The 26,627-nt window shown below is 40.3% G+C and overlaps 1 protein-coding gene and 1 non-coding gene across 5 annotated transcripts in view; both read left to right on the top strand.

Moving 5' to 3' along the window:
* Positions 1-26,627, top strand: part of KANK1 (KN motif and ankyrin repeat domains 1) — a 203,995-nt gene that overhangs the window by 43,722 nt on the left and 133,646 nt on the right. The gene's annotated exons all lie outside the window — the stretch shown is intronic.
* TRNAA-CGC (transfer RNA alanine (anticodon CGC)) lies at positions 56-128 on the top strand. Its single transcript has one exon. It is a non-coding gene; the product is annotated as a tRNA-Ala (tRNA).

The raw sequence follows: 26,627 nt of genomic DNA, 5'->3' as shown, positions 1-26,627 counted from the left end.
ATTCTTCAGCTTTATTTATAACCATTTTACTGAATTAAAAAGTAATCTTCAGGGCGGAGGGTATAGCTTAGTGGTAGAGTGTGTGCTTCGCATGCACAGGGCCTTGGGTTCAATCCCCAGTACCTCCATTAAAATAAATAAGTAAATCTAATTACCCCCCCCAATTTTTTTAAATAAAAAAAAAAATTACAAATGGAAAAGAAGTATGGAATTCTTAAAAAAAAAAGTGCCATCTTCAAGTGGATAATACATGGCTCAAATTTAAAAGATATATAAGGGCAAAATGAAAAACTTCCCAGGTCCTGCTACTGGCCACCATATTCCCTGCCCAGAGGCAATCAGTGTTCTTTCTTGTGGAAATACTCTGTTCATATAGAAAAGAGTGAATGTGTGTGTATTATTTTTTAACAAGATTCATTTTTTCTACATATCGTTATATGCACCTTGCTTTTTCATGTAATCATGTCTTGAGATTCCTCCGTATTTTTATATGGAGGTTCAGTTTCTCCTATATTTTTATAGTTCAGTTTCTCCTGTATTTTTATAGTTTTAAACACAGCAGCAGAGTATTGCTTTTCACAGATGCTCCATGTTTTGTTGAATCTGTCTCCTATTGTTTTGCTATTTGCAACATTGCTGCAAGGGATAACTTTGTACAAACATTATTTTTGCTGACATGTGACAGGATTCTAAATATGGAATTACCCGTGAAAAGATATGTATGTATTTGGACTTGTAGTAGACATTGTCCCGGATGCCTTCCGTGTAAACTCATCAGGACAGTGTTAAAGTACCTTTTTCTGTATCCTTGCCAACATGGTAGGTTAGGAAACTTCTTAGTCTTTGCCAATCTGATAAGTGAAAAATGGTATCTCGTGTGGTTTTAATTTGCATTTGTCTTAGGAGGTTGACTATCTTTTCATGAGTCTATAAGAATTTGGATTTACCTTTTTTTTTTTTGTATTTTGTATTTGTATTTACCTTTCTGTGAACTGTTGTATCCTTTGCTATTAGGCTGTTAGTTATCAAGCTGTGTCACTCTGTGTATAAGGGCAATAGGGCCCTTAACAGTGGTAAGAATTGAAGTTGTTCCTAGTTTGTTATTCATTTTTTGACTTAGATTATGTTGCATTTCTCCTTGCAGATGAATTTACCAACTGCTTCTTTTAAGGCCTTTGAATTCAATGCTATAAAGAGAGAACGGTCTTCTCCACTCTAAAAATATATTTTTTTTAATTGACCAGGGTTTCTTCTGGTACTTCTGTGGCTTTCATTTTTATATTTATATTATTAATCCACCTTAAATTTATTTCAAATTATTAATCCTCTTTAATTTATTTCAGGAAGTAGGGATATCAGTTTATATTTTTCAGATGGCTGCTGGTTTTCCCAACCATTCATCGATAACCCATTTTTCTTTTTCTTTTTTTGATAGGAAATGCCACCTTTACCATATACTAATCCCATATGCTTTTGTGTCTGTCTCTGTTCTGTTGATCTCAAGCCATTCCTGTTTTAATTGTAACACTATTCTAATTGTTGAAGCTTTCCAACATATTTTTGTATTAGGGAAAATTAGGTTTTTGTTTTACTCTGTTGTTGATGTTAATCATCAGTTTTGCAGTGACATTTGAAAATGAATTATGCACATTTTAAAGGAAACCAATTAGAATTCTATGTTATGCAAAAGAAGTATACCACCCTAGGTAAAGGGCAGAGTTTCTTAACTCAAAGTTTGCTTTCTTTTTTCCAATGAGGGAAAAACAAGATGGCAGAACAAGGGTAGTACTTAATTATTCACCTTTGGGATCAAGATTGGCTTATGCATCAGAACATTTAGCCTTGAGGGAGGGAAAAAATATTTACATAGGTCAGCAATTGTGCAGCAAAACTCAGGTTTGATAGTTGGATGAAGAGACTTGATTGTGGGAATTCTGAATCATTTCAGATGCAGCCCTTAGTTCATTCTCAGGTGATGAAAATACAGCATCAGCAGTCAAGCAGCACCGGTGAAAAGCCTTTATTTGTCTGAGATGAAAAGAGAGACTCAGTGAACCAGAGACCATTTCCTTCTGAACCATGACAGTCTTTTGGCATCTCTCCTCAGTGTTACTCCAAGATAGCCCATTAAGTGGGAAATCCAGTTGCCACTTCTGTATGTGTGTCTGTGTGAGCCAGTCTGTTGCTGTATTAATACTGGGACAAGAGAGCAGAGAACCTGTCTGGGTGGCCTCCTGAGCTATGGTGCCCCAAAGCCATGCTCATGAGTGAGGCATTTCAGAAACCATTTTAATGGGTTTAGAATATTGATTGACTGTGAATGCAAGCACAGATGTATTATGGGATAGACTTGTCTTAGTCAGCTCTGGCTGCTTAACAAAATACTCAGATTGGGTGACTTGAACAACAGACATTTCTCACGGTTCTGGAGGCTGGGACACCTAAGCAAGGGCTCGTGATTGGGTTCTGGGGAGAGCCTGCTTCCTGCCTCGCAGAGGGCTGCCTTCTTACTGGGTCCTCACATGGTGGAGAGGAAGGGCTCCGGTCTCTTCCTCTTTATGTAAGTTCTCTAATCCCATCAGGGCTGCTCCCTTCATGACCTCATCTAAACCTGATTTCCTCCCAAGGCCCCACCTCCAGATCACAGTGGGGGTTGGGGCTTCAGTAAATGGATCCGGAGGGGATGCAAACATTCAGTCTGTAGCAAGACTCAAAGTGATGGGTGGAGACTGGCTCCATTTAGACATAACAGCTTAAATAGATTGAAAAGTCACTTGAGAGCGTTCATCTTTCTTTGGGAGCCCTGGACCTAAAACTTGTGTTTAAAGCCTTTCCTGTAATGCCTAGAATGGATCCAAGGTCTTTCAGTGGTTTGTTTCAAAAGGTGCTATAGCCTCATTTCCCTTTGTAAGTGAGAGGTTTCAAAGAAAGAAGCATTCACTTAAATGTTAGCATAAGTTTGTTTGTTTGTTTCTTGTTTTTACCATTTTAAGTGTACAATTCGTTGGTGTTAAGTATATTTATATCACCCACATCCATCTTCAGAACGTTTTCATCTTCCGAAACAGAAACTCTACCCATTAAATGCTAACTCATGTTCCCCTCCCCCTGACAACACCCATTTTACTTTCTATTTGCTTTATTTTTATGTTTAAATATATAGCTGATATTCAGAAGCTAAACATTCCTTATTTGAAAGTCTTCACTAAGCTACTTGCTGTGAGCATACAGTTTGCTGATTAAGCCTGGGATTAAACCAGTCTTAATCATTGGTTTTAGAATGTCTTGGAAGTGGATAAAAGTGTCTGAGTTTATTGTGAAGAAACGTACTTTCGGATTTCTAGAGTAGATCACAGATTGCCTTACCAATGGTAACATCTCAATCAACTGTGTATATCTTATCTCTTGGCCAGAAAACAAAACTAGCCATTGTGGTATAATAAACCTTGTGTACACCGCTGCAGGAGGGAGCAGGAAGGTAGCTGTGATCAGAGACCCTAGGTTACTTGCGGAAGATGGTGGGACATCTGGCACCATGTGGTTTCTGGTAAGAACAGTTTTGGAATTGGATTTTGTCCTGTGGTGATGGTGACTCTTTGAAGAGGAAGGCATTTTTGAATATTTGCATTGCTTTGAAGGCAGCGCCAAGGAGACATTGTGACTTATTACCAGTCAGAGGCAAAGGTGGGTGTGTGAGGCTTTCATAATTCAGGAACAAAGATTGTTGAGATAGTCATCAATATTGTCAGTAAAAATTTTGAACCCTCAGGGCAATTTGGAAGAGTCATAGCTGTTTTTAGAATCTGCTGCTAATCACAATATATCATAGATGTTAATCCTGGATTAAGAATTTGAATTTGGGTTCAGAGTTTAGGTCTGCTGGTTTGTGGCTTCAGGCATATTGTTTAACCTTTCTAAGCCTCCGTTACTTCATCTGAAGAATGAATATCGAGACAGTTTGTTACTGGGTTCTTTGTAAGAAACAGATGAAATAATGCACAATGTGTTTAAAGTGTGTGGCACGGTCTAAGTACTTAATATGTGAAAACTCATGCCCCTGAAAGAGGCATATAAAATGGAAAGTTTTATACATACATACATATTTTTATCCTCTAGAACACTCTTAAGAGCTTCCAGTGGAGTTTATTTGGCTTATTTGAATCCCGAATAATTTTTCCTGAATCATGTTTGGATGTCTGGACTATCCTGGTTGAAGGCGAACACTGCCTGGTGAGAAGTCAGGGATAACAGAGGCTGGTTTTTGGCACAGTCAGTCAAAACGAGGGTGGCATTTCTAGTTCCTGATAGAGTGAGTGAGGCAGATGCAGAGGTCATGTGAGCTTGGAACAGTTCCTACCCATTATGTTGTTTGCCTCTTCAAAACATAGTCTGGAATTTGTTTTCAGTAGCTAAGTTCATTATCTAACTGTCTCCAAGCTGTACCTCCCCTTTTCCATGATTATGAAAAGCCAAACAAAATCACTAGGCGCTCACATCATCCTTGTAGGAGGATCTGGAGATTGACTAGCTAACGCTCCCAGATTCTGAAGATTTGGGTTCAGATAAGGAGAAGAATATGTCACCCAGTCCTTTTCCCTCTCCTTTTTATCGACAAGGATTAGCAGAGGTTTGCAGCCTGGGGAGCAGAGAAAGGGGTGGGCAGAAATATGCACCCAAATAATGCATCTGCCTCGATAACTGCCTCTCTGGGTTTACTTGGAAAGGGCATGAGTAATAATAGTGGGAGTGTGAAGAATAAGCCTTTAGACCTACCCAGAAATTCAGAAAATGTAATGCAGAAATGTACGTTTTTCCAGCTTGTGAATCCAAAACAATGGGCTTGTTGGAAGTTTTGAGACTTGTTCTTTTTTTGAAAGCATTATTGTGTTCAGTGGGTACATGTTCTTTGCTCATAAAAATCTGTGCCTTCAACATTGTACACTGACTATACTTCAATATAAAGGAAAAAAATGCCAAAAAAAAATTGCACCTTAATCACATTGCCAGGAAGACTGTGGATTTTACTGCCAACAAAGTAATGGAAGATGTGGTGTCCTCTCAGCAGGCACCAGGAGATTCTCTTGAAAGAAAGGGGGAAAATGCTGCTGTTAAGCAGAAAATGCTGACTGTGTTGGCAGACATGTATCTTATAAACACTGGTGGAGAATGATCTGATTCTTTGCCACTTGGTTTTATCTTAATCATTCCTAAGGTGATATTTTCCTCTCTTTTAGTTACGCAGTAACCTGCTGGTTGACATTTAACTGCCGACTGTTAATCCTAGGGAATGAACTACTGTAATTTATAGTCAAGGGTACAGATGTAAAGAGACTGAAAGGATATTCACATGCTTTTAGTACCTTTTTTCTTCTCTGTGATGTCTTGTCCCAGAAACCTTATGAAAGCACCCAAACCAAAAAAAAAAAAAAAAAAAAAAAAAAATTACATTAGGAGAAAAACTGCCTTAAGTAGAAAATTCTGTGAGTTTCTGTAAAATTTTGCTTTGTCTTACCCACATAGGGACAATTGTGGCCTTTTAATTTTCATTGTGTTTTATAATTCCGTGGATGGAGATGGGTGGAGGCGGGGGAGAGGGGAGGCTGAGGTAGGAAGCCAGGCTGGAGAATTAAAAATGATGTCTTTCTTTGAGGGGCCCCCTTCACCCCCCTCCTGCTGGCTTCTCGACCGTGGGACCCAACCACATCATTTCCTGTCCAAGTTGGCACTGGCAGTGGCACAGTATCTCTGCCCAGTGTTCTCAAACTGCAGTTGGCGAGTTTCCAGTAATAGAATCAACCAGAGGAGCAACTCAGCCTCCTTTTTGTCTTTCTTTGCTGTCTTGGGCCGCTTCCTCAGCCCTCAGTCTGTCTGTCCCTTGCGTTTTGGAATAGCCCCATTGAGTCCCCAAACCTTGCCTTTGATTTATAGGACACTGGCTTCTTGAAAAGCCAAGTTTGCTTCTGTTTCCTTCTTTTACGCTTAGGCCCTAAGTCTTCTCTAGGGAAGACTTGTCAACTGCTTTCCTGTGGGAGAAAGGAAGGATATATTCCTGTGGGAGAAAGGAAGGATATATTCCTGTGCAATCATTTTTCTCCTTTAGACGGGTAAGAAAAATAACTCACACTTTTGAGCCTACTGTGTACTGGGCACTGCACTGAGGGCTTTTTATGCATGACCTCATTCAATCCTCAGAACAATCCTTCGAGACGCGTGCTAGTCATCCCTGCGTGCGGGTCACAGAGGTTGTTTGCCCTGGATCACGTGGCAGGGATGTCGCAGCATTGCACGGACAGCAGCTTTGCTCAATGGGAAGTGGGACAGTATTGCACGGACAACAGCTTTGCTCGGTGGGAAGTTGGTCCCCCGATTGGTCAGGGGCCCTCCCCCACTTTGGGGCTTCTCTTTCTGAGGGCACAGTACACAGCATGGTAGGATGGCAGTATTTAGGTGTATTCTTTAAGGCAGTTTGTGTTTTCTCTACCACCCTCTTCACTTCCTTCTGAGTCTTCCCTAGCAGTCCTTAACATCCAGAGGTCTCGAACAGGTCTGTTCAAGGCACCGTAGACTTTCTCTCCCATCCACTTCAGAAGCCTTCCAGGCTCCACTCACTGCCCAGTTCTAAAGCCACTTCCACATTTCTTGGAATCTGTTATAGCAGTTATACCCCACTTCCAGGTACCAAAATCTGTAATGGTTTTCTACCCCTGCTGTAACAAGATTCACAAATTTAATGCTTAAAACAACATAAATGTATTGTCTTATAGTTCTGTAGGTCGCAAAGTCGACACAGGTCTCACTGGAATCAAATCAAGGGGTGGGCAGGGCAGGTTCTGGGAGAGAATCTGTAGTTTCCAGCTTCTAGAGGCCACCTGTGATCTTTGGTTTATGACCCTCTTCTTCCATCTTCAAAGCCTCCATCAGTGAGTTGTGTCCCTTTCAATCTTTTTCTGGCTGCTACTTCTTCTGTCATCCTCTCTCTGACCACAGCCAGAAAAGGTTCTCTGTGTCTAAGGATTCATGGTTACATTGGACCCATCTGGATGACCCAGGCAGATCGCCTCATCTCAAAGGTCCTTAATTGTAATTACACCTTCCAAGTCCTTTTCACCATGTAATGGAACATAGGTCTGAAAATTAGGATTTGGACATCATTGGGGATGGGGTGCATTTTTCTGCCTGCCATTCATGGCAAGGTATGAACACGAAACACAATGAACTGTCTGATCTTAATTTGCAGCCAGCATTCCTATAGATTAAGTGTGTGGTTTCTAATACAACAAGCATTGTATTCAGGTCTCATGAGTTCCATCTATCTGGCTGGCAACATACACCTTGTAGGATAGGTGTCAGATGAGCAAAAGCTGTTGGAAGGGTGGAAGCTTCCACCTTCCCTCTTTCAGGGAAAACATGAAATAGAAGCAAGACCATTTGCTTGGGTTTTGACTGTCTTCCTTCTTGTGACATTAAGAACTGATACTAAGACAACAACAAAAAGCCTTTCATAACAGAAATACCAGTGCTGGTGTGTAAAACTGACCCACCTCCTAAAAGGCTCTTTCTTCCTTGAAGACAAAGCTCAGGTGCATTGTTTTGTTCATGGGAAAATCGGACTCCCTGGCGGCAGGTGGTGTGTTGCTGAGCGGGGGGTGGGGGGGTGGGCTTGGAAGATGGGAAGCCCCCCCCCAGCTCTCCACCTGGAATTGAATGCCACTTCTGCTCCAACAGCTGCGTAGCCTGTAAGGCCCTCACGAGTTAACTCTTGTCTCAGGAAGTAATTTGCTAGAAGATCAAAGCATGGTTGGAACAGATTAATTTTTCAACAAACCGCAGGTCTGGGAGAATGTAAACGTTATCTCTTTAAATGCTAGTAATGTCCTTGATGAAGGAATAATTTGGGCGGGGTTCTTTTTTTTCCTTTTAAGATTGTAATTCTGCATTTGATTGGCTCATGTCTTATTATGCTGAAAAAGAACTCTTGACATCTTGTACTTGATGAAGATAAGGCCCTGCAGTAGCCGGTTACTTTTATGGATTTCACACCTATCTCATTTAGAGCGGTGGTTCTCAAGGGGTTTTGGGGGTTGAGGCCAGGGGTGCTACTACACACCCTGTGATGTACAGGACAGCCCCCGCTACGTACAGCTATCCAGCCCCAAATGCCAGTCATGCTGGGGCTTGAGAGACCTTGAGAGGGATTATTTTCAGTTTTTCACTGATTTGGCTCTGTCTTTAACACGGCACATAGATTTGATTTCTTTGAGGTTTCCAATCCTTTTAGTTTCTCTCTCAACACAGCATCTTGCCCTTCGTAGGCTCAGACGTTTATCCATTGAGTTGATTTCTCCCCCCTCCCCATCCTTGTTAAGGTATTCATCCTTTTTTGTTTTGGACCAGAGCTGTTAGGGGCATCGTGGTATGGAGAGTGGAAAGAACACAGGCTTAGGACGCCTCTCAGACTCTCCTTTCTCATCTATGAAATGGAGGTAATGATAGCACCCAATTTAGAATGATTGAATTTAAGGATGGTGTTGTAGCATACAGTAGGAGACTGTGTTCAGATTCCCAGGAGCCTAGGTAGGACCGTCTGTTTTTTTTGTTTTGTTTTGTTTTTAAAGGAGAGGCACAAATTCTTAAGCATTCTGGGTTATTCTCAGCTCTCCAAGGAGAAGAACTTACAGCTTTTCAGTAAAATGTTACTCCTTGATTGACAGAACAATCTGAGGTACCTAAGAGGCATGTTTTGCCTCAGGCCAGAGCTATTTTAAAAAACAAAATTGACAGCAACTAGTTTAAGTTGGAACATTCCTGACTTAATTATAGATACCTGTGAAGGTTCCTTCAAACGGGGGGGGGGGGGTTCTGCCATTGGGTGCTATTTGGGAAAAGCTATTTCTTGCTCAGTTACTTGTTTTTGAGAGTCAGCTTAGAACATAGGGTTAGCAGTCAGATTTAGCAGTGAATTCTGTCTCTTCTGGCCAGAGCCTCAGTTTTCTCACTGGTAAAATGGACACAATACTACTCCTCTCAGAAGATGTCTGTAACAATTAAATGAAGGCATATTTGTAAGACATCCAACTTCATATATGATGCTTATAAAGATTATTGGTTCAAATTTTTCCAGTTGTTTAATGTCATGTACAAAAGTGCAATAAGAGGTAACAAGAAGTTAATTTTCACCCAACCTATTTTTTGGTATTTCTATCCAATTGTATTTTGAGAAGATTGGACTTGCTGCTCCTTGTCCTTTTTTGGAGGGAGGGTCAGCACAGATCTCTGTGACTTATAGTTCTCATGCCACCAAACAGTGACTGTTCCACGCTGGGTGGGCTGCCAGTGCCAGTGGAAAACTAGCAGGGAACAGTTTACAAAGTTCTCACTCAAAAAAACACAGAAAATCCAACTGATTTTTAAAAGTTGTTGATTGTTTGCAAAATTTGACATCTCTCTAATGAATTTCTATGCCTGTCAATTTGCCTCTCGCCACCTTCAAAATCATCTCAGTCCAAATCCTGCTCTGTAGAAGTAGGCTCCAGACTGTCTCTGCTTCATCCTGATAATTTCTCTATTTTGCATCTCCTAACCACCTGTTTTCTGAGGCTGCCTTTTCTAATTTGCATCTGTAGACCTATTGTTTGGTAAATAGAACATTTCTCATTGTGCCGTTTCCCTACCTTGGTGTTTTTCTTGAGGAGGAGCTCCATTTCATGCATACCTGTTGATACTGCTGTAGCTTCTGGTGCAGAGAGGGGCATTCTGTAGTTCTGCTGCTTATGTTTGCTTTGATGATGAGCCATAACAAATTTGAGATCAGCAGTGAACAGAGGGACCAACCAACAGCGAATGGAGGAGTAAGTGAGGCTGAAGCTGATGGGTGGTGAAAAGAGGAGATACAGCTGGTTTAGTTGGGCGGTCAGGCAGGTAAGTGGAGTAAGTGCTGTGATGGGGGAGGTACAGGCTATCATGGGCACGTAAAACGCCAAACGTTGATGGGTGGTGGGGGTCAGAGAAGCTTAAGCTGAAACCTGTTGGGTGAGGTGGAGTTAGCCAGGTGAAGTGGTAGATTTGGGCAAGAGGCTGTTCCAGATAAAGGAGGGAGAGCATCCTGTGTCTATAACCAGAGAGTTTAGCTTGTGATTTCAAATTGGAGGGTGGAGTTGGGTACAGGGGTGTGTGTGGACTCGGGGGTAAGGTCATAAAGGGCCTGGCAGACCATGTTAAGAAATTTAAAATTTTATCTCAAGGGTGGTAGGAAATCATTGTAGAATTTTTAACTGTTGAGTGATGTAATTCTGAAGTTCAGGCTGAAAAACTCCCTCTGGCTTGGGGATGTGAGGATGGCCACAGAACCGAGGCTCCTGCAGTGATACCCAGGTGAGAGAAGTCTTAGTCTGGGTGAGGGCGGGGTGAGGGCGGGGCTACGGCAGGGTGGGCAGAGTGGAGGTTTAGAAGAAGGAGCTCTGAGCTCATTGGGTGGGCAGGGAAGAGTCAAGCGCAGTGCCCAGGTTCTGGGAGGTCCGGCTGCGACTCAGAGGCGTCCTAGGAGGTTTGTGTGAAATCTGCATTTAAAGTTAAGAACAGAGAGAAAGAGCACACAGTGAGTTGAATTCTGTGAATCTCCCCCATATGACTGGCCATTGCAGCTGTGAGGTAATAGGGCCACTAAGCTGGGGTGGGGTTGTAGAGTGGAAACGCTGAGGAGCAGCCTGCCAAGGAGACTGAGGAGGGGCGGCTACGGAGGTCGGAGGAAGCCTGTAAGAGTGCATTTCAAGGGGGGATTGGTTACTGGTGTCTGATCCTGTGGAGCCATGAGGAATGAGGCATATCTGGTGGATTTTGCAGCATGAACAGTTTCAGAGGCTTGATGGCTGCTGGGGCCAGAGCAGAGGGTGGAGGAGTGGATGGGAAGTGAGGAGAGCGAGACAGCATGTGTAGATGCAGTGGTCTGGCTGGCCTGTGTGGAGCCTTGGGGGCGTTAGGAGAAGGTGTGCTCCCTGTGGGTGGACACAGTCCCTGGGTGTGGGACTTGGGCAGTGGCCATGGGGGAGACTTCAGTTCCCATGTGCCGCCTTAGTGGGTGCCTGTGTTTAGTATGCACACTGCACCCCCCGGGCAAGGTGGCTTAGGGTAGATCAGCAGTTCTTAATCCCAGGTAGTTTTGTGCCTATCTACCTTTCAAGATCTTTGTGAAGAGGAAGGTGGTAGCTGAGGGTGGGCCTGAGAACAGTGTCCTTGTATACTTTGCTGCAGTTTCATTTGGGCAGTTTTCGTCATGTCTCCCCACCTCACAGAATTTCTCTTCAGGTTGTAGCTTTTCACCTGTTGATTCTCCTGTAGCCATTTTCACTGTCCACCCCACCCCCCAGTAAATACCCTAATGCAAGGTAACCTTGTGTCCTAATTTCTGTTTCTGGGCACATTGTGAGACGTCTGTATTTTAATACCACTGGTCAGGAAATTCTGTTTTGGCAAGCCAGAGACGGATGTTGCTTTGGCTAATCTAAAGTAGCCCATAATTCAGTGTCAGGTTGATAAGGCTTTAATGCATGGTCAGTCAGCCCCTTGACTGTCAGGCTGGGAAAAAAGACAGGAAGTATTTCTTGTCTTTAGAAGCAAGCCTTGCTTCTGGCTTTGGGAAGAAAAGAGAACAAATGGTTCTCACCAGATAGGGTTGCACCAGCTCTTCCAGCATTTTGGGAACAAATCAAGTCATTATCTCGACAATGTCAGAGCTGTGTTCCCAGATCAGTTGTTTGAAACATTTGGGGCTGATGAGGAGGAGAAGAATTAATGAGCAGTTCCCTCTCCTGGTGTCCTTTTTCAGCCTTCTCACATTGCAGCAGGACAGTCTCTCAGACATGCAGGCTGCTCACCTGATAACCTGTGTTTTGCACGGGTACAGAGGGTGCTCGCGAAATATTGCGAGCTCCTCTCACTTGAGGCTGATAGTGTCCTGGGTCCAATGAACAAGAAAATCTACTGTAACATACCGTCAATGGGGAAGCACTTGAATTCACAGAACAGCCTTGGAGAGTCCTGGGTAAGTCTGACTACCTATGTTGCCTTTTCTGTTTTCAAGAATGTCTTACCCTGCACCAGTGGGTAAATCTAAAGCCCTTGAGAGAATGAAAACACACTTGATACTAAGTTTTGGCAAAGAGTGTGCAAGACAGTGAGAACGTGTAGGGTTAAGAACAGGAAGCATCTTAATTTTAAAATAGTGGAGTGGAGGTGGATTAAAATGAGCTGCTGGCCATGCTGAATGCAACATATACTTTGATTGTGGGCATGTTGTTTCTGAATTAATTACTGTATATAGAGACTTATCTTAGGCCCCTTCCTATTAAACTGTTTTTCATATAATTAAAAAAGATAGGGCTGGTGAGAAGAATTCTCTTCCTACATGGTGAGTGCCATTGTACAAATGGTATAACCATGCTTTTCCTGTATCTGCATGTGCAGCCTAGTTCAGTCTACAATACCACAGAATAGGAAAGCACACTATAGCTTTTAAATTTCTGTAGTGGTGGACCAGTCCCTGATGTGAAAGGGGAAGGTGGCAGTAGGCAGGAAATGGGAAGTTTTAGGCTAAAGAATACTGATGTAATATCTTTTTTCCAATATGGCAGACTCTTTGATCATATAGTTAAACAGTTTGAGATCACGTCACATTTAGAAAAATTTTCCCTAGTCAGAACTGCAGGAAGTATTTATAAACATTTATCTTGTTTTTAAAGTTCTCTGTACTATGAAATTCATGATCTGTCTTTATAACTACAATAGCATGTGGTTATCTACATTTAAGGAAGCTATTTCTCATGTGTCTTCGGTTTGGCCAAATTCTTTTATTAACTGAACTAGAAATTCTTTATGATAATTCCTTGAGGAAAGAATATTTTTTCTTTCAGTTTTATTGAGATATAATTGACACACATTTTATAAGTTTAGGGTGTACAGTGTAATGATTTGACTTGCGTACATCATAAGATGATTACCGAATGCAGTAAGGTTAGTGAACATCCATCATCCCATATACACACATTAAAAAAAATGGAAAAAAAATTTTGTCCTCGTGATTAGAACTCTTAGGATTTATTCCCTTAACAACTTTAATATACTTCATATAGCCGTGTTAATTATATTTCTCGTGTTGTACATTGCATCCTCAGTACTTATTTATCTTAAAACTGGAAGTTTGTATCTTTTGACCGCCTTCATCCAGTCCCCCTTTTGCCCTTGTTAGCCATAAATCTGATTTCTTTTTCTGACTTTGTTTGTTTGATTTTTAAATATAATTGACCTACAACACTATGCTAGTTCCTGGTACACAACATAGTGATTTGATATTTCTATACATTTCAAAATGATCACTGTGGTAAGTCTAGTTTTCATCTGTTACCATACAAAGATATTACACAGTTACTGACTATATTCCCCATATAGTACACTTCATACCTGTGACTCACTTATTTTGTGACTGGAAGCTTGTACCTCTTAACCTCCCTCCCTTACTTCCCTCTGGCAATCACCTGCATGTTCTCTGTATCTGTGACTGTGACTCTTTCTGTTTAGTTATGTTTGTTCATTTGTTTTTCAAATTCCACGTATAATTGAAATCATACAGTATTTGTCTTTGACTTAACTTAGCCTAATACCTTCTAGGTCCATGCATGTTGCTGCAGATAGCAATACTTTTCATTCTTTTCTTTGGCCGAGGAATATTCCATTTTATATATCCACGTCTTTATCCATTCACCTATTGATGGGCACTTAGGTTGCTTCCATAACTTGCCTACTGAATATAATGCTGCAGTGAACATAGGGGTGCAGATTTTTTTCCTGATTAGTGTTTTTATTGTCTTTAATAAATACCTAGGAGTGGAACTGCTGGATTATATGGTAGTTCTGTTAACTTTTTGAGGAATCTCCATACTGTTTTCCACAGTGATCGCACCAATTTACATTTTCACTCACAGAGCACAAGGGTTCCCTTTTCACCACATTCTCACCAACACTTGTTATTTGTTGCCTTTTTGATGATAGCCATTCTGACGGGTGTGAGGTGTGGTTTTGATGTGCATTTCACTGATGATTAGTGACGTTGAGCATCTTTTCAGGTGCCTGTTGGTCATCTGTATATCTTCTTTCAGAAAAAAACATTCAGATCTTCTTCCCATTTTTCAATTGAATCATTTGTTTTTTGATGTCGAGTTTTATAAGTTCTTTGTATATTTTGGATATTAACCGCTTGTCAGATATATCCTTTGCAAATAAATATCTTCTCCCATCCAGTGGCAGCCTTTTCATTTTATTGATAGTTTCCGTCACTGTGCTAAAGCTTTTTAGTTTGATATAGTCCCATTTGTTTATTTTTGCTTTTGTTTTCCTTGCCTGAAGAGATGTATCAAAACAAATATTGCCTAGGCCGATGCCAAAGTGCAGATTGCCTTTGTTTTCTTCTACATGTTTTATGGTTTCAGGTCTTACGTTTAAGTCTTTAATCCATCTTGAGTTTATTTTTGCTGAGTGTGTGAGAGGTAGTCCAATTAATTGTGTTGCATGTAGCGATCCAGTTTTCCCAGCACCATTTATTGAAGAGGCTGTTTTTCCCCATTGTATATTCTTGCCTCCTCTGTTGTAGTTTAATTGCCCATATAAATGTGAGTGCGTTTCTAGGCTCTCTGTTCTGTCCCATTGATCTTTGTGTCTCTTTCTGTTCCAGTACCATACTATTTTGATTGCTATAGCTTTGCAGTGTAGTTAGAAATCAGGGAGCATGGTATCTTTAGCTTAATTCTTCTTTCTTAAGATTGTTTTGTCTATTTGGGGTCTTTTGAGTTTCCATACTGATTTTAGAATTATTTGTTCTAGTTCTGCAGAAAATACCATTGGTATTTTGATAGGGGAAAGAATATTTTTTATGGATGAATAATTATGAGAAAGTAATTAAGATAATCCTTATGCCTTCTTACCATATCACAAGCCTCAGTGAAAATGAATATAATGTTTTGTTTTGTTTTTTTTCACTTCAGGCAACCGGCAGAAGATTCTCTAGGGAAGAATGCCAGCTCCTTCTTGGTGTTATTTAGTTATCAACCCAGGGGGGCTTTCTAAATCTTTGTCAGTGATACACAGTGGATCCCTGATTTTTTTATTGCTTCAGGTGAACTTGGTGCTTCCTGGGCTGCTAAACCCTTAGCAGGATGTATAAATGCCCCTATTTGCCTCCTCAAACTACTTTAACAATAATTAGCAAAGATATTTGCCAAGAATGTTTGAGAAGAAAATGCAGACAAAGCTATAAAATAAATACAGATTTAAACAAACGGATATTCATGACTCATGTGAAAAAATTCCAGTGGGTGTTGTATGAGGAAATTTTTATAAAGACACCCCTCACTAACTAACTCATATTTATTTATATGTGTATACATTTGCATAGGAAAAAATCTAAATGGAATGAATGTACTAAAATGTTAACAGTGGTAAAACTTCTTTTGGAATTATAATTTAAATTTTCTTTCTGATTAGGATTTTTAAAAGTTTTATGATTAGCATTTTATATTTATGCGATAAAAATAAAGTAGGGGAGAAGTGTAAATATATAAATGGCAGGAATTTTATAGTCTGGTGAAAGAACAGTACACTACATGAAAGTACAGATGAGGTTGTGTAAGTAAATTGTACAAAACTAATTTTTTCATTTTAATTCCATCAATAATTCCAAAGAAGTTTCTTTTCTTTATAAATTTAAAAAAAATTTCTTCCACAGGAAAGCAGAGGGAAAGGAGGCATATGTGAAATTTGGGCTCTTCTTCTGTCTGATTTTATCTCTTCTTCTCTCTTATATTGATAATTCTTCTTCCAGCCTGTTGTTCCAAAACCTTCCAGAGGGAGTAGAGAAGGTGCCATCAAAACCCTCCTCAAGACTGTCCCCAGCTTCCTATGGTGGGTGTGACTGCAGGCCACTTGCCTCCCCAGCACCCCACTCAGCCCTGTGGGAGAAGAGTGCTTTACTTAGTACACATGAGTGTGCCTCATTCTATGGCTGACTTAGTTCATTTCAAGGTACTTCAGTCTGTTAGTGAGGAAAATTGCCAAGAAGTTGTTAATGGGAGAATCGAACTAAACCGGTAGAGGAAAGCTCCAGTGTTTCAAGACAGGCTCTGTTTCATGTTCAGCAGTTTTTCATGCCTTTAGAATAAAAGGCCAGGCAGTCCTTCGTAAGGACTGTTTCTCCTTCCTTTTCCTTTTCCAGTTCAAACAGCTGTCTCAACACACAGCTTGAGATGGGGAACAACCTGGCTGCGTTGTTGGGGATGTGATTCCTCCTTCTGCCCCGGCCACCTGGTTCCTTTGTTTCTTTGTCCTCCTTGTCCTCTGGGGCAAAAGCGGCAGTGACTCCATGACACAGGAACTCGGATGGTGGTGAATAAATCCCTAAGCAGGTGGCTGCCTATTGTCTGTCTGGAGGAAGCAAAAAGGGTTCTTCCTGGGACTGCTTTCATCTTCTGAGAGCTTCCAGAGGGCAGAACGATCCTTAATTGGGGTTGGGAGATTGCACACACAAAGTCCTGGGGTCACAAGTTTCCCTAGTGAAAACCAGCCAGGTGGGCTTTGTTCTTTCCCCTTCATAATAACTCTGAACCCTTTTGGGGCAAGGACTTGCTTTCTGATGTGGGCACGTCCAGAATGTCAGTGGTCTCAGTACCCCTGGATTGGATGGAGATACTCAGAATAGCAAGTTCCTATTTGGGGGAAAAAAACACATTGCAGGTAGGACAAATAAGTAGATTTAACCTGTGATAGTTCCCCCTTAGGTTGTAGTATGTAGTATCTTCTAGATACTAGTAATTCTAGAGAGAAGCTCCAAAGTTTAACTGGGTTTTGTGATAGCCATTAGGGGGTGTCTATTGCCAAAAACCACTCATTACTTAAAAACACTGTGTGAGCCACCCATTCCTTGCAATATCTGCACATAAGCCCGACTGCAGATTTTTAATAATAATTTCCTTCAGGCTGAGCTGCAAGAACAGTTAAATAATCTCAAAACACCACCAGAAAGTAACCTGGACTCCTTTTTAAGATTAAATTCTCTCAGAGCTGGGAGACAGTGGCTAGCAGCCTGAGAGGATGTAAAAGTTCTTTTGGGTTGAGGCATGGAGGGGGTTAATTATAAGAAAAAGGCCCAGCAGTCTTTTCTCTGTAACCCTTGCATTTTATCCACTTTTTTTCCCCCATTCTTTCCCTGAAATCTCTTTTGACTTTCTTTAACCCTTCTTTGCCTTTTCCCACACTCCAGAATGATTCCCTGCCACGTGTTAAGCAGTTTCTCCAGGTTAATGTGGCTCCAGGAGTCTTCAAGTCCACGCTCTTTCTCTTGTATCACTGTGTTTCTCACCTGGAGGAAGGTGAGCGGGAGAGAAGGGAGAGCTGGAAAAGGAATGAGAGGCCAGAGAGGATAGCACGGTGGAGAACTGAAGGAGACAGATGAAGAACCTGACGTGAAGGGGTGGTGGTTCGTGGATGACACCACATGCAGGCTGTGTATAACCAGGATTGTGATGAGAAGACCAGGAGGCTTCTCTCCACCCCCAGGGCTTCTCCCAGGTACAATAAAAATAAAGGGAGAAGAATGAAGGCACACCATGGGGACAAAAGGAAAATAGATTTGCCTCTTTACCCCTTTTATCGGGATTGTCTAGGTGGAAGATACAGTCATTGCCCATGAAGGTATTTAATACTAGATCCAGCATACTAGGTTATTTGGATTTATAAGCATGAGCCTCAGAATTTTGAATCTGAAGTTAGCTGTCTTTTTAAACCCAGAGGGTCCAAGGTTATTTTTCATCTTTTACCTGATTCTCCTTTTGGAAACCAGAATGATGTTGAAAGAATTTACTTTCTCACCTGACAAAATTGCATGTCTGAAAACCAAGCTGATCCAAAAATGTGTTTACCTTTTAATTCTACAAAGTTATATCATCACTCTGGTTTGTTAAAAAATCAGACAGAGAACTGTTTACAATGACCACTCTCACCTGTGCTCGGTGCTGGAAATACAGCACTGATCAAACATGATCCCTGCCTGCAGGGAGCTTGGAGTCTAGTGGGGCAGACAGACATTAACTAGAAAATTACAAAAGAGCAGTGAAGTTATCATTGTGACAAGAGTCTCCAAAAGTAAATAAAGAGAGCATGTAAGGGGAGGATCTCCTCTCATCTAGGCTGGGAAGGCATTCCTAATGGATTTTGCTGGGCGAAGGTCAGAAGCGGATACTCTGAGGTAGGAAGAGAATTTGCAGAGGCCCTGAGGCAGGAAGGAACTGTGGCCTGCTGCAGGAACAGATTAGGATCCCGTGGCTGCTGTGCAAGAATGGACAGAGAGCAGATGAAAGTAGAAACAGAAAGATCAGTTAGGAAGCTCAGGGACTTGCCCAGGGTCAGTTAGCTGATGAATAGCAAGTCAGGACTCAGACTCAGGCCTGTGTGAAGGTAAAGGCACCCTTACTGCTTGTTAAGTGATACTTGTTCACAATGTTCACATATCAACCCAGAGCATATTTAAAAGACTCTTACATATCATCATTTGGCATGGCTTTTTGATCTTTTAATTATAATATAAAAGGTGTTTTCATATGAAGTTATCATCTGCAAAAAGAAAAGAGAGTACTCATTTGAATGAACCAGCAGAAACTTGGAATTCCGCCTGCCTTCTACTTTAGCCTCGCCAAAACGGAATTTCTGTAATTCATCCTATCACATTCTTGACTAATCTGCTCACGTCTGTACTATGCCTTGGCCTTTTCCCCGTAACAGCTTACGGATCTTTAAAGGAGATATTTTGAAATGCTTTTCTCTCTTGACCAGGGTGTTTGTGGTTAGGTAGTGTGTACACTCCCTTTATTGCAGGATGAGTGGTTGTTCTGTCATGGGATCCTTTGTTAGGAATGAAATGCAGTTGTAATTTTGTCACCTTTATTTAAAAAAGTCATTGGTCAGGTGTTTTCCACAGAAAGTGACTTAGATGTTTACATCTTCTACTTTCTAGAGACTTCAGCATGTTCGGAAGTATTTAAAATTGAGTAGTTCTCTTAGTTAGTAATGATAACATTACCATCGTGCGTTGAGAGCTGATTTGTGCCAGGCAGTATGCTTTAAACATCTTTGATTGACACTACTACCCTACGATGACAGTTGTACTGTAATTTCCATTTTACATTTGGGGAAACTGAGGCTTGAAGTGACTAAGTGAGTTTTCCAAGAGCACCCAGGTGGGAAGTGGCAGCTCAGGCTGCTTCAGGGCCCTTGCTCTTCAGCCCCGTGCAGTTCTGTTTCAGGGTCAAGTTTGTTTTAGGCAGTTGTTGGGGGTCACCTCAAATACTGAGAACCAGTGTAACATAGGGGATCAAGTACATTTGAGCAATGTAATGAAATATTTTCTTATAAACTATTGTAGGTATTTTGTTCTAGAGACCACGTAAGAAAAAATATAGAAGCAAATTGCTAAATTTCACATTCACTACTCTTACCCTAAACTTTTGGTAAATTCAGAGCTTCCCTCTATTTCAATTTATTTTATAGGAATATTGGAAGATCAATAAACTACTCTTAATGGGTATAGTGAAAATTAAACCCAAGTATAATGACATTCTCAGTGAATGAGCACTTTAAAAATGTCATCCATAGCTATGTTCTGAAACTTTAATGCTCAGCCAAATCCCCTGAGGGCTATATTAAAACTCAGATTGCTGGGACCCATCTCTGGGCTTTCTGATTCAAGAAGTCTGGGACTGGTCTGAAAATTTACATTTCTGACAGGTTTCCTTGTGCTACTGCTTGTCTGGGGACTATACTTTGAGAGTCACTGGTATGGGAACAGTAATAGTGCTAGTGGAATTAGATGGGCCAGTAGCTCATCCCTGAAAAGGCCATTTCTAAGTCTCAGACCACATTCACAATCCAGAGCAGGATGGTGTCCTAATGCCCACTGGGTCAAGGGTGGTACAGTGACGCCATGGAGCCATCCCCACTGTTGGGAAAACAGTGAGCTGTCTTCTTCTGTTTCCCCCCACACCATGTCATGTTGACACATAACTTAGATGTGCCAGACATACACATGGTGAACTCTACAGTTCTGCTGTGCTAGGTGTGTGACACAGTTGTCAAACCTGCTAAATTAAATGTGTCAAATGCATGAACATAAATCAGGATTTAGAAACAAATCAGGTAAAATATTCTAATTTGTATGTCATGGGGATTGTCCTTATTCTGGGATGTTTTAGTGCCAAAACCTTTGCTGGATTCCTCCTTCTTTCCCTGCAGTGACTGAGAATTAGCTGCAATAAGCCCAAAGTGTAAGATCCCCATTTGGCTGGAAATTAAATCACATAGGCTGATTTAGAAAGCTTTAAGAAATTCTTTCACATTCGATGCGTTCAGACTTGTACTAGAATATGAAATACTTGATTTAACAAGATCTGTGAGTTCCCAGTGCGTAAATGTTTTTGAAAATGTTTCTCAAAATACAATTAGGAAAAAATTCCATTGAAATGCTAAAATTACCTTTTAATTGGTGATAAAGATGCTGACAACCCCTTCTGAAAAAACCAAAACAAAACTTTTAACCTTCATGTTGCTATAATAACATCATTAATTTGTGTGTAGATGAACGTCACTGGTCATATTTAAAGTAATCATTAATTTTTTTCAGAACTATACTTAAAACTCCTTTTTAATCTTACTACTCCAATAGAAATATTACTTCAAAGTTGATGATGGGAAGGAGGGGCTAGGTTGCAATTCTTATTTCTTCTTTTTCTGAAGTCTTTTTTGGCTTAGTTTGGATGAAGAAACCAAAAAGTTGTAACTGAATATAGAAGCATTTTTAAAAATCTCATTTTGAGGAGGAAGGGAAATTTTGGAGCCACTTCTGATAATGAACCTCGAAAAAATCTGAGATGTATTAGGATTTATTATTTAGCTTATCTTGTTTAATTTTCTTATTTTTAAATTAAAGAACATGTATTACTCACATAAAAATTCCTTTATTTGTGCATGTATATATGTATCTGTTGCAGAGAGAGTTCAATGTGCATTTAGTAATTCCCAGTGAAGTCCTTGGGAACCTTAATATTTTAATTGTGCTGTCTTCTGATTGTGTATGGGTTGAGTCTTAGGCTCTGTGGTCAGCTAGCCAGTTTTAGTGTCCCAGTGGAGCCAGTTACTACATGTGACCCTAATACCATTTAGCCATGAAGTCTCCGTTTCCACATCTGTGAAATAGGTACAATCGTATTATCGATGTCATGTGGTTATAACATTTAGTAAAACATTTAGTAAGTAATCTGTAATGTTTGTGGTCATCCTGATAAATTGTACTACCATATTCATTTTCGTTTTGCAAGAAAAATAAAGTAAGGATTCTGACTATGTTGAGTGAGCTGGATAAGCATCCAAGAGGCAGTAGTCATCAGCTGCATCAATGTTACTTATCTTATATGGTATTTTAGGCTTATTTCATTTTGGTCTTTTTGATGAGATCATATATAAATGTATACCCAAGATTACTTTAAAGTGATATCATAATTATTAAGGTGCCATGATGTATAAAAAGGTACTTACCAAAACTAAAGTTTGGAAAATGAAATAAATTAGATACAGTGACTGTAAGATTTTCTTTTTAATAGCTGGTTTTTTCATTACTCCGTTGATCCACAGTGGGATTTTAAAATGCAATGTGCTTGTTCCATTGAGATAATTCAATCGTTTATCCAGTTGTTACTCAAATTAAGTTCTTAGCACCATTGGTGCTTTTTCTCTGGCTAGTTTCCTGTCTCCTGACTTTCCAGCACGGTTTTAATTTTACTCATTTATTTTTCTACTTTTGTGCACTAGGCTTCCCATTTAGTTGAAAGAGCTCTTCCTCTCTTGTTTCATGCCTTTGCACAAAGATGATTCCACTTTGTATTTTATATTTTAACTTACCCATATTTATTTTAGTATAAAATATTTTAAATTATTATCAAATAAAATGGTTTGAGTAGCCCTTCCAAAATGACACGATGTCCTGGTTTGAGAAAGTGGTCTTTGACAAAGAAAGGTGGATCAAATTTGTGTCTGTTCCAGTGTTGGGAGGAAAACTAACCAATGCGTTGTCAGAAATCGAAATAGAAAAAGGCTTCCCAAAGCTGAAGACCAGCAGCATGAACAAATATACAACTAAGCTCTACTGAATTACAGCTCCCTGATACCTAGGCTAGGGGAGAAAAAAAAAAAAGTTGTGTGCTTGTGGATGGGAGAGAGCTGGGTCAATAGCAGCTCTTGTTAAAGAGCTTTAAGGCTTTAGCCAGCCGTTTGACATTGTTGGCCATCTCCAACAGTATCAGTGTCACAGTACTCAGAACCAAGGAGATAATCACCCCGTTGTCTTCTGCCTTGGTCAGGGACTGCTTTTAGTTCTGAGCTCCACATTTTAAGAAGGCAAACCAGGGAGGTAAACGGACGAGAAACTATGCCCTACCAGGAACAAGTTGAAAGGCTACTGAGTGGAAAGGAGAGCAAAGTTAATTTTCAGCTTTGGGGGCAGAATTGGAACTTTTGGATAGACATGGAAAATGATTCCTTTCTGTGTCAATTAATTCAAGATCTTTTGTTTGTGTGTGTGTATACACACATAAGATGAGGATCATATAAATACTATTTAGTAATTGCTTTTTACCAGATTCACCATGTGTATTATTTCATGCTAGTATTTTTATATCTGTATTATATTTCTGATGGCAGCATAGTATTCTGTATTATACAAATGCACTCTTATTAAAACCATCCCTTCCTGATAGTCACTTTGGTTGTTTCCAGTTTTTTAATGTCAGAAACAGCGGTGCTATAGTGAACATCTCTGAGATACTCTCAGTACTGTGTGCTTGTCAGGTTATTTCCTTAGGACAAATTCTCAGAAGTGGAATAACTGGGTCAAAGTTAGTCTTTTTTTAAAAAGACTCTGGATACTTATTGCCAAATTGTCCTATCAGTAGACCTGGACATGTTAAAGAAGTTGGATTACCCCCAAAGTCAGAGGTCAGTTGTGGAAAGGATTTTGGCAGTGGGCTATATGTTAGACTATGATCTTGAGATCCCTTTAAAAATGCCAGGAAAGTTTTTGCATAGGACCAGATGATTTTATCTGAAGATATGATGCTTCAGCCTTACCGTGTCAGTCATAGCATTGTAGCAAACTAATTTTTAAGAATCTGTAAGGAAATTCATACAGATTTCTACAATTAAAAAGGACTGTGGAAATCCACCAATGAAGGGAAGTGAATCTCAAGCTGCAACTCAGCCCTGAGACCCCATGGCTGGTAACAGTCAGCAAATTAACCATTTTAAAACAGATAAATTGGGCTTTTCCAAACTAAGTGAATTGCATCTTCTACACACTAGCAGAGCTGGGTAACCTGTGCTTCTGGGGTGGGTGGGAACAGGCAAAATGCTGCTCTAGGTTGCATTCCTAATAGAGAGCTCAACGTGATTTAGTACATGGTTTATCCTCACCACCCAAAGCCCAGCTCCTGTGAGATGAGGTGGTGTATTGTTACCATCAGGGCAGTGGATTCCAGCTTCACTGCTGAGGTAAGCCCCTTGAACTCTTTTAAGCCTTAGTTTTTTAGCCTGTAAAATGAGATGAGTAATGATCGCTTATCAGTTCTTTTCAGAGTTATCATGAAAATTACATGAGATAATATATATGACAGTACTTTATAATCTGTGAAAAGCTACACAGATATTAGCTGTCACTATCAGTTAATGGAACTTTCAGCCTGAATCTTTCTAATGAATGAAGGAGCTAATAAACTTCATTAAGGAAGAAATGGGGTTGGTTTTGTCTTCTTAATGTTTGGCTTATAGTTGTAACACACTAAGTAGTTGTTGAATGAATGCAAGGCAGTTCTTGTGGAATATAGACTCAGGTGGCATAGAGCAACATTTTTCCCTTGAAAAGTGTGCTTTTCGTCTTTTTGAAATAAATACTGCTACTCATATCATGAGGAAACAGATCCACTGATTCTTAAATCATTCTGACAGCCAGATGCTGCAGTTTCAGCATCTAATCACATGGAGAAGGGATTACAGCAAGTACTTTTTTTGGTTGTTTAAGAGAAAAAATGAAACAAGTCTATATAGTATAGCTCTGTTGTATAAAACCATTTGAAGTGAACTGATGAAATATTTTGTCAGACTTTATTTTTATTTGCTGACCCTTAATAGAAACTAATTTCATTTGTTTTCTATATAGCCTTCACTAACATCTCTGTTGCCAGGAAGCTACTTCTTTTATCCATGCCCCTAACATGGCAGCTTTGTCTGTGTTTCTATTCTTTGTGTATTGTATTCAGTCTTAAACTGTGACTATTCCATTAACTGAGAGCTCTGAATGGCCATTGTGTAACTGGAGTGATATTTTGTCTGTGTCAGTTCCATGCATTGTGTTTGAGAATAAAGGTGCTATTTTATTTCTGATGGGACTTCTCTCATTGCCACTAACAATGTGATGTTATAGAAAAGATAAGTCTATGAATAAACCTCATAAATGCTTTGCATTTTTGAAACATGTAATCTTTCATTTTAGGATTGCATAATTACACACAAGTTCCTGCATTTTCAAATAGGCAGTAGAACTACCAGTGTTTAATCCTTGAGCTTTAGGTGAGAAGTGTCAGTGAAATTGAATCCAGAATTACCTGTTGATGTGTGCTTTGTTTGGGATAGGCTCCTCCCACCCCCACCTCTTTTTTTCCCCCCATCAGAGTCTTATATTTAGCCTGTAGTCTAGAAATGTTGAGAGACCCTGACCCAATAAATTCATTTCAGCCCTGGTATCTTGTTTGATCACTAGAAAGTGATATAAACTACCTAGACTAGTACAGGGTCCTCATAGGCGCTAAACAGGTGTGTGTTGGAGACCTGATCAGAATCACAGGTTCTCTTCTTACCTATAACACATCATGGTTGCTGAGCTCCTAGAGGACAGAGTATATGTTTTACTCATTCCTTCACATCTTGACTTCTCGCCTCTGTCTCCCCACGTGAAAAAAAATGCACATTCTATGTCAGAGTAGAAGTCTTAACCTTTTTGTTGGAATTCCCCATTTATGCAAAACAGTTTGAGCACGTGTCTTCCAAACAGGCTCTTATTTATAAGTTATATACTTCCACACATCTTCACTGAGGACACAAGTTCATACTGTTTTATGTTGATGATAGAAAACACACACAATAGCAATGTTAAAGAAGATGAAAAGCAGTGTTTTAAAATACATTGACAACCACGATGGCTTCATATTAATGTTAACTAATATCTAAAAAGGTAGACTGTATACTTATTTCTTCTCATTCCTACTTTTGTCCCCCTCTTGATCTGGGCTTGGGCCCACCTCTGGCTTCTCTTGGCTCCCCTCCTGCTTCCTAACATCCTTTCAGCAGATGTCCTCACTGTTAACTGCTTTTTCTCTAAGTTCAAATTCCTGAGAGTCAGACTCTTATTTAGCTAGTTTACCTAAGTGTGTCAGGTCAGCTCATGTGAATCTGTGATAGCATTGTTTTTGGCTTCTCTTAGAAAGTCACTCTGTTCCCTACAAGTGGCTTGAGCAAGTGGGAGACAAAGTCACTTGGCACAAACATGGCTGCTCAGGCAGCAAGGCATGTGGGGGACGGCTTCAATGAAGAGGAACCCAGTGGGGCTGGAATGGTGACTGGCCTCACCCTTACGTGAATATGCCTGTGGGTCTAAAAGAGACACCAAAGTCTGACTTTCCTTTGTTTCTCCTTTGCAACTCCATGCCTATATCCTTTTAAAGACCACTTGGCATATTAGGCAAAGTTTTTGTAACTTAAGTAAACCAGGGAGCTGGAGACCATTTTTTTCCCACAAAGGTCTTCTCTACCCACCTATCCACCCACCCATCCACTTTTCCTGTCTAGTTACTACTCAGGAGAAAATGGTAGCAGCTCCGCCTTTAAGACTTAACCCCCAGTTCTTGGACTGAGGAAGAATGGTTTCATGTTTGCTCGCATTCAGCCTCACGCAGACAGCCTCAGAAAGATTTCTTCTGCAGAACACAGCTCATTTCTTCTAAGTCCCTTCTGCATAGATTGGAACCAACAAGGAAGACTTTTGAAGCATTTCCTAGTTTGGAAGGGCCATATAAATGAAGCTGTGTTTGGGAATGTGAAACCTATTTATATATCCATGGGAATGTTTCCTTTTGAAAAGCAGCATTCTGGGTCCCTTCCTTGGAGAACTTCAGTTCAGTGTTGCCCCATTTTAAAGGCTGCTTGCCACCTGAGCAATGCATGAGCTTGTCAGAGTCAGACCTTCTCATCTGAGCATCTTCCTGAGCATGTTTTATAGCTTTAAGTGGCCACGTGGTATTAAATTTAGAGCTAATTTTTTAAAACTTCCTAAAACCTGTCTAACATGAACAAAGTTTATAGTCTTATAAAAAGAGAATGAGTCCTAACATTTATTGATTGCTCAAGGTCAGCACTTTGCATTCTTCGTTTCATTTACTCTTCATGCCCCTTCAGGTAACTATGATTGTGTCCACTTTGAGAGCAGAAAACAGAGATCA

Source organism: Vicugna pacos, chromosome 4 (genome assembly GCF_048564905.1).
Source record: "Vicugna pacos chromosome 4, VicPac4, whole genome shotgun sequence".
NCBI lineage: Eukaryota > Metazoa > Chordata > Mammalia > Artiodactyla > Camelidae > Vicugna > Vicugna pacos.
The sequence above is the reverse complement of the archived record's forward strand: the minus strand, read 5'-3'. Positions and strand labels throughout refer to the sequence as shown.